At 37.0% G+C, this 14,741-nt stretch overlaps 1 protein-coding gene across 1 annotated transcript in view; it reads right to left on the bottom strand.

The window, feature by feature from the left end:
• Positions 1-14,741, bottom strand: part of LOC132486758 (uncharacterized) — a 105,866-nt gene that overhangs the window by 60,191 nt on the left and 30,934 nt on the right. The gene's annotated exons all lie outside the window — the stretch shown is intronic.

The following is a 14,741-nucleotide window of genomic DNA, read 5'->3' as shown; positions in this document are numbered from 1 at the left end:
ATAAAACTCTTAGAGGAAAACATAGGAAGAACACTCTTTGACAAAAACGACAGCTAGATCTTTTTTGATCCACCTCCTACAGTAATGGAAATAAAAACAAAAATAAACAAATGGGACCTAACGAAACTTCAAAGCTTTTGCACAGCAAAGGAAACCATAAACTAGATGAAAAGACAACCCTCAGAATGGGAGAAAATATTTGCAAACAAATCAACAGAGAAAGGATTAATCTCCAGAATATATAAACAGCTCATGCAGCTCAATATTAAAAAAAAAACAAAACCCAATCCAAAAATGGGCAGAAGACCTAAACAGACATTTCTCCAAAGAAGACATACAGATGGCCAAGAAGTACATGAAAAGCTGCTCAACATCACTAATTATTAGAGAAATGCAAATCAAAACTACAATGAGGTATTACCTCACACCAGTCAGAATGGGCATCATCAGAAAATCTACAAACAACAAATGCTGGAGAGGGTGTGGAGAAGAGGGAACCCTCTTGCACTGTTGGTGCGAATGTAAATTGATACAGCCACTATGGAGAACAGTATAAAGGTTCCTTAAAAAACTAAACATAGGGCTTCCCTGGTGGCGCAGTGGTTGAGAGTGCGCTTGCCGATGCAGGGGACACAGGTTCATGCCCCGGTCTGGGAAGATCCCACATGCCGTGGAGCGGCTGGGCCCGTGAGCCATGGCCGCTGAGCCTGCGTGTCCAGAGCCTGTGCTCCGCAACAGGAGAGGCCACAACAGTGAGAGGCCCGCATACCGCAAAAAAAAAAAAAAAAAAAAAACTAAACATAGTATTACCATATGACCCAGCAATCCCACTACTGGGCATATACCCAGAGAAAACCATAATTCAAAAAGACACATGCACCCCAATGTTCATTGCAGCACTGTTTACAATAGCCAGGTCATGGAAGCAAACTAAATGCCCACTGACAGACGAATGGATAAAGAAGATGTGGTACATATATACAATGGAATATTACTCAGCCATAAAAAAGAACAAAATTGGCTCATTTGTAGAGACGTGGATGGATCTAGAGACTGTCATACAGAGTGAAGTAAGTCACAAAGAGAAAAACAAATATTGTATATTTATGCATATATGTGGAACCTAGAAAAATGGTACAGATGAACTGGTTTGCAGGGCAGAAGTTGAGACACAGATGTAGAGAACAAACGTATGGACACCAAGGGGGAAAGCGGCGGGGGGGTGGGGGTCGGGGTGGGGTGGGTGATGAATTGGGCGATTGGTATTGACATGTATACACTGATGTGTATAAAACTGATGACTAATAAGGACCTGCTGTATAAAAAAATAAATAAAATAAAATTTAAAAATTAAAAAAAACCTGAATTTTATTTACAATATTAATTCACTAAATGGAACCATATATTTTATTTTTTTTTATTTTTTTATTTTTTTTTTTTTTTGCTGTACGCGGGCCTCTCACTGCTGTGGCCTCTCCCGTTGCGGAGCACAGGCTCCGGACACACAGGCTCCGCGGCCACGGCTCGCGGGCCCAGCCGCTCCGCGGCATGTGGGATCTTCCGGGATCGGGGCACGAACCCGTGTCCCCTGCATCGGCAGGCGGACTCTCAACCACTGCGCCACCAGGGAAGCCCTGGAACCATATATTTTAACACAGTGATTTACAAAGATTCAATCACTTCTCTAACATTTACATTTATGTGATCTAATCACCGAAAAGTGTTAACTTAGAAGCAATATATTGCATTCTGTGATGTCATTTTTGACAGGGCTCCAAGAAAAGAGATACAGAAGTTTGGTTTAGCAGAAAGCAGACATGCATTTTGTTTCACTCTTGTAAAAGTAAAATTTAATCATGTTGGTACACCCAAAATAATTTTATCATTTTATTTTATTTTAATTTTTTAATTAATAAAATTTTTTTGGCCACACCTCATGACATGCGGGATCTTAGTTTCCTGACCAGGGATTGAACCCATGCCTCCTGCAGTGGAAGCACAGATTCCCAATCACTGGACCACCAGGGAATTCCCAAAAGTAGTTTTATCATTTTAAATAGAATAACCAGACAGTTGACTCAAAGAGAAAATTGGCTTGTTTATTTATTGGCTAAAATTACTAGTTCCTTGAGAATTCCATAAGAAGATAAAGTGGTGGTGAAAACCAAATCCCTACATAAAAACAGAGCAAGTAGACAGCAAAACTCAAAATCCACGGACTATATTTACAACCAAACTTGGTGACAAGGTATCTCTATGAACCTGAAGATATAAGTGGGATTCAAACCACCAACAACCACAAGATCTGCCTAGTATCAGGATCTATATAAGGAGAAGCACAGAAAAGCTACAGGGTATCTGCCAGATATGAGAACAGGAGATCTCAAAATTGCCTATTGGAATTCACTAAAAGCATAGGAGGCCATTTAGAAGAAAGCAGCTGAAACTGGCAGGACTTTACCTACTCCCATAGTGTGTGAATGCAAGGTGCACAATAGCATGTGAAGGGGTTGTTAGAGTCTATGAACTTTTGAAAATGATCAGCCAGGGTTGCCTTCCAGGTCAGGACCCCACACTGTAGCAAAATGGTTGATAGAAGAATCTAACTTGAGGAGAATGTGGACAATAGAGACCATGCAAAGAGATGGTCCAGATAAAAGCAGGAGAGAGAAACAAAACCAGGAAATTTAAGAATACAAGCTGTCAGGGCTTCCCTGGTGGCGCAGTGGTTGAGAGTCCGCCTGCCAATGCAGGGGACATGGGTTCGTGCCCCGGTCCGGGAAGATCCCACATGCCGCGAAGCGGCTAGGCCCGAGAGCCGTGGCTGCGGAGCCTGTGCTCCTCAAAGGGAGAGGCCACAGCGGTGAGAAGCCCGCGTACCGCAAAAAAAAACAAAAACAAAAACAAAAAAAGAATACAAGCTGTCATATTTTAATACTTTATGAAAACAAGAAGGAGTTCTTTGAAATTAGGAAATCAACATGAAGCTTCCTTCTAAAAGTTAAGGAAAACTCACATAAAAATAAGCAACATAAATGTACCAAGGTCAAATAGCATACTAAGTTATTATTTTTAAAAGCAAAATAAGGAGCAGAATAATACCCTTATAGTCAATGAGAGCATGCCAGAAAGACATGCCCATAAAACAGATAAACCTTAACTATTTCAAAATGATCTAAGAAGCATTAAGAAGTTAAGACATAAAAGAATAACATAAATCAAAATTAGGAAAATGAGGTGACAGAATTCAAAATGAAGAAAAAATTTATTTTAGGAATGAAGGCTAAACTAGAAGGAGCACAAGAATGATCAAATAGAAAATAAAATACCTTAAGAGAAATAGAAAGTGAAAGCAGATTTTTCGTAAAGTAAAAATAAAGAGAAAAAGTATTTGAGAAAAAGTGACAAATACTGAAAACAAAGATGTACTATGCAGATAATAGAAGTTCTTGATGAAAAGCAGAACAAAATAACAGAACAAATACGAAAAACTGTAACTTAAGAAAAAATTTCCTAAAACAAACAAATATTTGAAACTACATTTTAAACTCAATGGACTAAAAAGAAAAAATTGGTGGGGGATGGGCATCTAGCTCAAAAGGAAAAAAAATTACATTCAATCAGACATTCTGATAGCCATGCTATATGTCAAAAGAAAATTGAGTAACATATTTAAGACACTCAAGAAAAGAAAATATGAGCCAAAGATATACAATGAGCAATATACATCTTCAGATACAAAGGGCACAAACTGTTATCAATATGTGAGAACTCAAGGGATGTTGTTCCCATAAGTGCTTCTTCAGGAAGCACAAGAGAATAAGCTTCAGACAACAAAAATGACTCAGCTACATAAGGATTGATGGTGAGCACTAAATATATAATTACTTGCAGAACTACATAAAGATTAAAAATTATATAATAGTTATATGCTCTGACAATGTGGATATAGCACAAGCATAAAATGGGGTTGGGTGGGTGGTAAGAATGGGAATACTATATGCTAAAAAATAATTTAACTGCTTTCAACAATCATAATTGTTGGTGGTATTATTAGTAATATTAGTATTATTATATTAATATTAGTAATGAGTATTACTAATATTAGTATTATTAGCACTATTATTCTGAGACTCTTGCGTGTACAGTTGGGTTAAAACAAATGAATTATTATGGGATATTCTAATTCTATCATCTCTTGAATCCTTGAGAACCAAGATTCCTGGTGTGGAAAAACAGAGATACAGATATAGAAGAGGTGGGTAGTCAGAACCCTTTACCAAGTCTGGGGCAAGAAATGTTTAAGATGAACCTGGAACATCTTGTCATACCAGAGAGTAAGGAAGCAAACAAAGATCACTAGGGTAATGTCAAAAGGACTGAGGAAGTGACTTAAGGAGACTCCCACTGCCAAAAATGGAACATTTTGAGATTCGACAAAGATAAGAATTGCAGTGGATTTAAACCTATCAAATCTATTCAATTCATCTGCTTATAATGATATCTTAAAAACTTATCTCATCCAGAGGATAGCAGGGAAGCAGTTCATTACCTTGAAGTCTGGTAAATCAAGGAAAATCAAGCATTTACTTTGCCTTTCCTACATAAACTGTACCACTGAATAACCAAATAGTAGATGAAAAGAAGCATCTTTTTAAAAAAGTATTCTAGCTAGTAAGTGAAAATGAAACAACTGAAGAAGAATATCACCATTTTGCAGCCCCAGGAATTAATACATCTAGACAATGGTGACATTACAAAAGAGAGACAAGACAACCACCTGAAATCTTACTACAGGCATCTAACCTGAGTTTGATCAAGTGTCTGGACTCAATTTGCAGGAAATACAGAAGAAAGAGGAACATGATGAACAGCACCATGAAGAAAATCTAGACTGCTGGAAACACTGAAGGTCAAAATTGCCCAGGTCACTCAACAGATAAACTGTGAGGAAATAAAAAGATGTATCAAAAAATAAGGCAAGACTAAACTATAGAGTCTAAGGATGCACACTTGGGTGATAATGTCATAAAGAAACATAAGGAAGAGGGAGCTACAGTCAGGAGAGTGGTTACTTATAGAGGGACATATAAGGGCATGATAGGGTTAGAGAAGCACATGGTAGGGCTTTTGGTCTATTTCTTGACCTGGGTAATGATTACAGGGTATTAGCCTTATAATAATTTCCTAAATGATGAGATGAGAGGAGACAAGCAGACAGTTAGACCCACAAGTCTGGAGTTCTAGGGAGAAGTCAAGGCTGTATTTAGGAATCAAATAGATGATACTTATATCTATGGGGTTGAATAAGGTCATCTATGAAAGTAGTTGGATTTTTAAAAGACCAGCAGCTCCAGGACAGAGCCATGGGAATGTCAACATTTGGATGTGAAGCAGAGAAATCAGAAAAAAAGGTGGATAGTTACTTGGTAAGTGTGGTGTCGGGAAGCTTGTGACTCCTTTAAATCTTCTCAATCCCAAAGTTTACTCCAGTCATTGCTATAGTGACAAGTCCCCAAAAGGCTTCAATGGCTTCACACAGGTGCAATCAGACAATGCCTGCCTCAGGTGGAAATCAGGTGCCTCCCCATTCCTGTCCTGGGGAGCTTCTCTGACCCATGTAGTGGGATCCTCAGGAACCTACTTGGCACTTCTGTATGAGCTGGGACTGGGACAGTAACACTTGTGGGGTCACACTCCTGAATTGTGGTGGATGAGATCCGATGGATACATGCTTCCCCTTTTATCCCCCAGGCAGATACTTCTGAGGTACATTTTATAAGGCTCTTCAGGGTCTTATAAATGAGGGTCTTATGAGTCAAGCACAGATGGTTGCAGCAGTCGCCTATAGGCATGGCCCACTCCATGACACAATCTTGTGTTGGTTTTCTCTCCTTTTCTATGATCTCTCACTTTAGCTCTCTGGAATCTTTCCCCAAATAAACCATCTACATACCAGTCTTTGTCTCAGGTTCTGCTTTGGGGAGAATCAGTATTTCAAGGAGAGAGGACTCAACTGTGTTGAATGCTGCCGAGAGGTTAAGGATCCACAGAATGTGGCTAGATGGAATTCCTGGGTACCCTGACAAGAGCAGTTTCAGTGGAGTGATGGGGCAGAAGCTCGATCGGGGGGGCCAGAGAGAATAGAAGTGGAAACGGACACAGTAAATTACAGGTGCTCTCTCATGGGTCCTATTCTTGGACCCTTGACCTCTCAGCAGCATTCAATACAACTGACTATTCTCTCCTTTTTGAAATATATCACATTTGCCAGTGACCGGGGAGAAGAGAAATGGACCAGTAGCTAGAGATGTATGTAGGGTTAAGGAAAGGCTCTTTAAAGCCAGGAGACAGTAGACCATGGGGATGATGAGATTGTCTATCAGAGAGGGAAAAACTCAGGCAAAAGAGAGAGAAGGGAATATTGAGAATGAGAGCAGGTAGGATCTTAAGCCCAGGTGTTGGCATGGGCCTTTCATTCAAAGAAGTGAAGAGAAGGCAGAGTACAGACAGGTATGGAGATGGGTTGGTTTGATGATTTAGGTGTTGGGGATATAAAGGAATTCATGTCTGATGGCTTCCATTTTCCAATGAACTATACTGTCAGGTCAAAAGCTGAGGGAGAGCAGCAGAGGGTGTAGCAAGTTTGAGAAAGGAAGAGGAGGGAAATAATTTTGGAAACAAAGAACACAAATATATTAGGAAAGTGACTGCCGAGCTGAACTGAGTGTCCATTTATTCATTTCACTGGAGAGATTGCTAACTCACTTCTATCCCATTTTGGGGGCAGTGGGTTTTCTAAGGCCCAGGGTTACACCTGGGTACTGTTAATTTCTAAAAAAAAAATCTTGTTACCAATATGATGGAGTTGGAATGAAGATTACAAGGAAGAAGAGCAAGATAGAGATCTAGCCTCTCAAATCAAATGCAAGGTGGTAGTGGAGGCCAGCTGAAGAATGACTGCTCAAAGGAGCATGGTCCGAGGGGGGATATTTAATTCGGGTCACACAATTGGCTCAATGTTGTCAAGGTCCATCAAAAAAAAGTTTATTTTCCATCAGAAGTGTGGAACAACTGCAAATGCACAGGTGAGTTTTCAGAAAGAGTACATTTAGGAATATATGTTTTCCTTCAAACAATGCGTTAAACAGAACGATACTGTTTTTCCCTTTTCCCCCTTAGAAAAATTAGAGTTGTATGAATTTATCACAGAGGTGGAGGTGAGACTTATGAAATAACTATAGGCTTTCCAAACCATGAGTCTAAATAGGGAAGTTAATAAGTACCATGCTGAGCAGTGACATCACTGTTTCCTTAGTTACCCAATGTGGAGGCAGAAATGAATAAGCTAGATATAAATGCAGTATCTAATAGGGTGGGAGTGTTAGAACATTTTATGGCCATGAGGTTGGTAAGCCTTGTAACTCAAAATGTGGTCACTGAAAACATGTAACCAAAAAATGTCATGGGGCCTGTCAACTCACTGCTTATGGCATTGGCAAAATATGTTCTATATTCATGTACGTGGGTGGAAGCTAAATGTAGCTAGTTCATTGGCTACACCTAAAATCCTGAATTAGGACTTTGTGGATATGTCAACACAAAAACATACACATATTTTGTATTTTACACAGAGGCAGTAGATAACAAGTATGTAGTAAATATAACATGATTTTAAAATAGGTATGTGCTTATTTATATAATACACATGGTTCATTCCTTTTAGTTAAATGATACCTGCCTCTGTAGACACTCTGAAAAGCTGAAACAATCTTATTCCTATCTTGATATTAAACTCATCTTTACTTCTCCTGTTTGCTTATTTTAACATGTAACAATCAAAGTCTTTTTTTTGTTTTGTTTTTAATGTGATTGTCTTTGACAATCATCTGAATTACTTACTGGAGCAACTATAATAGGTAAGCTAAAATGACTATTCCCATTTTAGAGTTGGAAAAACTAAAGTATAGATGGGTTAAATTTCTGTACAAACTCAGTTTTTACTGTTGTTATAAATAGTTTTGTTTCAGATTGGATGTAAGATCAGTGACCAAAGAAGACAGCTTCTGAATGTTACCTCATCCTTACATTCTAGGATCTGAGAGTTGTATTTGAGTACCAAGCTTGATATACAGAAACTAGAAGATAATACACACTGTCTATGGCTAACAGTGCGAAAAATTCAGCCTAGGAACTACTAAACATGCTTGAACAAAAGTTTATTTTCCATCAGAAATGTGGAACAGAACTTTTTTTGAAAATTTGCAAAAATCCTCATTTTTCATAGTGTTTAACAGTGTCTCATCATCTGGACAATAATTTTTCGACTCTTTAACAAATGATAAGCTTTCAATTATTTTTACAGAGGTTTTCCTTTCAATCAATAATTTCCTTTCAATTATTTTTACAGAGGTTTTCCTTTCCTTTCAACAATTATCTCTATTTTTAGCTCATGATTCCCAAATAAAAGTGTAATCTCTTTCCAGAATTTTAGGGCTGTGCTCTAGGCCATCAATCTGACAAAAATCCTTGCAGATAAACAGCACATACTTTAAAAAGCTTTTTCTTTTCTTTCTTCCTTTTTTTTAAAAAAATTTGCCATGTGGAAAATGGCAAAGAACTTAGTTGAAAAACAACTGGTTGAAATAATAGATCAAGTGATAGAATAAATTTTAGGCAAAGTATCTTCAGATACACATTTCCATTATTTTATACTATATGTTTCTCTTATTTTTAGTTAGCTCCTATAACCCATTATTTTTAATTTTTATCAATGTTATAGATTTTATAAACAGTTTAAAGAGTGAAGCAACTTTAAAAACCTTATCATAAACTTCATTTCTCACTCCCAACCCCACCATACCTCCAGGCAACCATTTTGAACTCCTGTAGCAGATTCTCTTGTTTACTTTCTTAATTCTAAATAAAGTGATTATTTTGTGACTTTTCCACTTTAGGCATTATCTATTGATTTCCCAATATAGAAGATGAGGATTTAGTTATCTTTTACTTCTTGCTCCTCCACATAAATACACACATTTAATCCCCAAATTTGGCCCTATCATGATTTCAGTTAGATCACTATTCAGTACTTACACTATTAAATGCTATCCTCATCTGTGCCACATAATATACTATGGTTATATCTCCTTTCCTACATAATTTTTGTTCTTTTTAAAAAATTGAACCTGAGGTACACAGATTTGGATTAATTATAACTCATGACACATACTTATCATTGGTCTATGCATAGCCCTCTTTTATTTAGTCATTTAATTAACTATTTTAAATAATGTAACTAGATCTCTTGAACCGACACCTAAAATGAAAGTTAGAGCCTTGAAAATAACCTACACCTATTTATCCCTGCATCAACAAGAATGAAATACTTAGGAATAAACCTACCTAAAGAGGCAAAAGACTTGTATTCTGAAAACTATAAGATGCTGATGAAAGAAACTGAAGACGACACAATCAGATGGAAAGATATATCATATTCCTGGATTGGAAGAATCAATATTGTTAAAATGACCATACTACCTAAGGCAATCTACAGATTCAATGCAATCCCTATTAAATTACCAATGGCATTTTTCACAGAATTAGAACAAAGAATTTTAAAATTTGCATGAAAACACAAAAGACACTGAATAGCCAAAACAATTTTCAGAGAGAAGAATGGAGCTGGAGGAATCATGGTCCCTGACTTCGACTATATCACAAAGCTACAGTAATCAAAACAGTAGGGCGCTGGCCAAAAAACAGACACAGATCAATGGAATAGGATAGAAAGCCCAGAAATTAACCCTAACACCTATGGTCAATTAATCTATGACAAAAGAGGCAAGAATATACAGTGGAGAAAGGACAGTCTTTTCAATAAGTGGTGCCGGGAAAACTGGACAGCTACATGTGAAAGAATGAAATTAGAACTTTCTCTAACATCATATGCATAAGTAAACTCAAAATGGATTAAAGACCTAAATGTAAGACTGGATACTATAAAACTCCTAGAGGAAAACATAGGCAGAACACTCTTTGGCATAAATTGCAGCAATATTTTTTGGATCTGGCAGCTAGAGTAATGGAAACAAAAGCAAAAATAAACAAATGGGATGTAATTAAACTTAAAAGCTTTTGCACAGTAAAGGAAACCATAAACAAAACAAAAAGACAACCTACAGGATGGCAGAGAATATCTGCAAGTGATGCCAACAAGGGATTAATCTCCAAAACATACAAACAGCTCATACAACTCAGTATCAAAAAAACAAACCAAAAACCAAACAACCCCATCAAAGAATGGGCAGAAGACCTAAACAGTCATTTCTCCAAAGAACACATATAGATGGCCAACAGGCACATGAAAAGAAGCTCAACATCACTAATTATTAGAGAAATGCAAATCAAAACTACAATGAGGTATCAGATGTCATAATGGCATCATCAAAAAGTCTATAAATAGGGCTTCCCTGGTGGCGCAGTGGTTGAGAGTCTGCCTGCCAATGCAGGGGACACGGGTTCGTGCCCCGGTCTGGGAGGATCCCACATGCCGTGGAGTGGCTAGGCCCGTGAGCCACGGCCGCTGAGCCTGCGTGTCCGGAGCCTGTGCTCCGCAACGGGAGAGGCCACAACAGTGAGAGGCCCACGTACTGCAAAAAAAAAAAAAAAAAGTCTATAAATAATAAACACTGGAGAGGCTATGGAGAAAAGGGAGCACTCCTACACTGTTGGTAGGAATGTAAATTGGTGCAGCCACTATGGAGAACAGTATGAGGTTCCTTAAAAAATCAAAAATAGAGTTACCATATGATCCAGCAATCCCACTGCTGGGCATAAATCTGGAAAAGATGAAAACTCTAATTCAAAAAGATATATGTACCCCAATAGCAGCACTATTTACAATAGCCAAGACATGGAAGCAACCTAAATGCCCGTCAACAGATGAATGGATAAAGAAGATGTGGTACATATATATACAATGTAATATTAGTCAGCCATAAAAAAGAATGAAATATTGCTATTTGCAGCAACATGGATAGACCTAGAGATTATCATACAAAGTGAAGTCAGACAAAGACAAATATTATATGTGGAATCTAAAAAAATGATACAAATGTGCTTATTTACAAAACAAATAAACTCACTGACATAGAAAGCAAACTTACAGTTACCAAAGGGGAAAGGGGGGAGCGATAAATTAGGAGTTTGGGATTAACATATACACACTACTATATATAAAACAAATAAACAACAAGGTCCTACAGATAAACAAGGACCTATAGCACAGGGAACTATATTCAATATCTTGTAATAACCTATAATGGAAAAGAATCTGAAAAAGAATATATATATATTCTTTTATATATATATTCATACATATGGAACTGAATCACTTTGCTGTACACCTGAAACTAAGACAACATTGTAACTCAACTATACTTCAGTAAAAAAAAAAATAACCTACATCTAACCATCTTCTCCCTACCCACAACGAATCCATCTTTCTGCCTCCCTTTACCTAAGTTAATCATAGTCTTGAATCTTGCGTTTGTCATTTTCTTACTTTCATTTTTATAAAAGTTTATTGCATCTATATGTATTTCCACATAAAGGGATACATAGGGCTAGTAGATAAAAGGTATCTTTTTAGGCTTCACTTTAACGGCAAACTTTGTAATTGGGGCCAATCTTTTCAGTAAGAACAAGTTGAAATGCTAGAGAAAATATTTTCAAAAATCTGCTTGAAGTTATCAGAGAGAAAACAAAACAGTAAAGAACTGTGAGATCATTATCAGGGAGAAGAAACCCAGAGAGGTGAGGAATTTGAGGCTATATGCCTCTTAGTCATATGCTGATTTTGGAAGAGGTAACTAAATAGCTGAGCAAAGCTCCTGATAAACACATGAGACCAGCAGACAAAACTGGAGTTCAGTGCCCACCAAGGAGGATGGTGTCAAGGATATCCTCCAGGTTTTAGATTGAGATGATAAAAGCTAAATCCTAGGAGTAAAGAGTGAACTGGAAATAGACTAGCCTTCAGAGATTGAAGCGGATTTTTCTCAGTCCTCTAAGGAATTAAGGTGATCCAATATTGCCAATGCCCTTAGCAATCTTCTGGAAACAAACTCAAATCTTTGCTGGAGTAAGACAACCTAATTTTAGACCTCAAAGTATCTGTACAATGCCTGGCATTTAATAAAGGATAAGCAAGCATATGAAAACATAATGAAAAAACAAGATAAACAACAGACAATAGAGGATCAAAATAATGAAGTTATCAAAGATAGACTTTAATTACACTTAATATGTTCCAAGAAATAAAAGACAAGATGGAGAATTATAGTAAAGAACTGGAAACTATAAGAAAGAATAGAAAAAATATTCTAAATTATAAAAACAATAACTTTATTAAGACCCCAATGAATAGATCTAACAACAGATTAAACAAAGTTGAAAAGAGAATTAGTGAATTGGAAGATAGATTAGATAAAAACATCCTAAATGAAGTAAGGAAGAAAAAGAATAAAAAGGAATTTTTTTTCTATTCTTTCTCGTAACTTGTTCTTTCTGTAAGAAATATAGAGGACACAGAAGGGGAGAAGGAAAATTGGACAGAAGTAATATTTGAAGAGGTAATTTAAATTTTTCTAAAAATGATAAAATATCCCAAGCCACATATCCAGTCATATTATAAATTACAAACAATACACACACACACACACACACACACACACACACACTTAGACATATCATAGTATGACTACTAAACACTAAGGACAAAGAGAAAAACAATAGATGGTCTTCAAAGGAACATCTGGTTAAACAGGAGCAATTGACATGGAAAGACAATGAAACAATATTTTTATTTATTTATTTATTTTTATTTTTATTTTATTTATTTACTTTTTTGTGGTACACAGGCCTCTCACTGTTGTGGCCTCTCCCGTTGCGGAGCACAGGCTCTGGACGCACAGGCTCGGCGGCCATGGCTCACAGGCCCAGCCACTCCACGGCATGTGGGATCCTCCCGGACCGGGGCACGAACCCGTGTCCCCTGCATCGGCAGGCAGACTCTCAACCATTGCGCCACCAGGGAAGCCCGAAACAATATTTTTAAAGTGCAAAAAGAAAATAAATCCCAGCCTAGAATTCTATTCCCAGAAAAAGCAATGTTTTAAAAAGGATGTAAAATAAATAGATTTTCAAAGGAAAAAATGAGAGTATTAAAGGATGTTCATCAAGCAGAAGGAAAATTATTTCAGGGGAAATTCAGAAATGTAGAGAGGAATGAAGAGCAAAAAACAGATAAATATGTGAGTAAACCAGGTCAATACTGATTGCAGAAAACAATAGTCATAATGTTTTGTGGAGCTAAAAACATAGAGATAATTAAAATACATGAAAACGATGGTAAGTAAGGAGAGTGATAAATAGGATTTAAGCTGTTTTTGAAAGTCTTTGAACTGTCCAGAAAGAGATGAAAGTACTAATTTATATTAGGTTTTATACATCAAGAATACAAGTTATAATCTCTGGGATTATCTCACAACAAGTAAAAGCATATGACTAATAACTGACTAGAAAGCAGGAAGATTAACATTTAAAAAATTTTATGTAAATACATGAGGCTGGTTATAGTATTTGAGTTGTACTTTTTCAACTTATAGAATCACTCTGATTCACCCATATATGTATTTGTTTTAACTGCTTAAATGATCAGTTTATTTATCCATTCTCCCACTGATGTGCAGCTTTTGGGTTATTTCCAGGTTTTTGGTGAACAGTGCTATGGTAAAACTTCTTGTACTTTTCTCTTATTATATATATGTTTTTAATTTATTTTTTTCTCCTATTATATATATTTAAAACTTCCTCTTTCCCCCTAAAAGAGTACTGCTGGGTCACAGAGTCGGTTTTTCTTCAACTTTGGAAGGTAATGTCAAAATATTTTTATTTTTTAATCTCACCAGCAACACACAGAAGTTTTTGTAAATCCACATATTATTCAATATTTGGTATTATGAGTCTTTTAAATTTTGTCAGTGAAATGGCTATATCATTGTGATCTTGATTTGTATTTTCCTGATCACCAGTAGTGTTGAACATCTCTTTGTATTTATTGGCCATATGTAATTTCCTCTTCTGTGAAATACTTCTTTATATCCCCTGCCTATTTTGTATTGGGTTGTTTGTGGTCTTACTATTGATTTTTACAAGTTTATTTTATATTCTTGATATTATTGGTCATTTATGTATATTGTGAATATCTCCTTAAGAGTCTTATTTCTTTTTTCACTTGCTTTTGATGAGTACAGTTCTTAATTCTTTTTTTTTTTTTTAATAAATGTATTTATTTATTTATTTTTGGCTGTGTTGGGTCTTCGTTGCTGCGCGTGGGCTTTCTCTAGTTGAGGCGAGTGGGGGCTACAATTTGTTGTGGTGTGTGGGCTTCTCATTGCAGTGGCTTCTCTTGTTGCGGAGCACAGGCTCTAGGCACGTGGGCTTCAGTAGCTGTGGCTCGAAGGCCCTACAGCGCAGGCTCAGTAGTTGTGGTGCCCAGGCTTAGTTGCTCCGCAGCGTGTGGGATCTTCCTGGAGCAGGGCTCGAACCCGTCTCCTGCATTGGCAGGCAGATTCTTAACCACTGCATCACGAAGGAAGCCCACAAGTTCTTAATTCTAATAAGCCCTGCACAGCTTTTTAGTTTTCTCTGAAATTAACAGCGGTCTTTTTGTCGAT

This window comes from Mesoplodon densirostris, chromosome 3 (assembly GCF_025265405.1).
Source record: "Mesoplodon densirostris isolate mMesDen1 chromosome 3, mMesDen1 primary haplotype, whole genome shotgun sequence".
In the NCBI taxonomy this organism is placed as follows: domain Eukaryota; kingdom Metazoa; phylum Chordata; class Mammalia; order Artiodactyla; family Ziphiidae; genus Mesoplodon; species Mesoplodon densirostris.
Note: the sequence above shows the minus strand (reverse complement) of the source record. Positions and strands in the feature narration are given on the sequence as shown.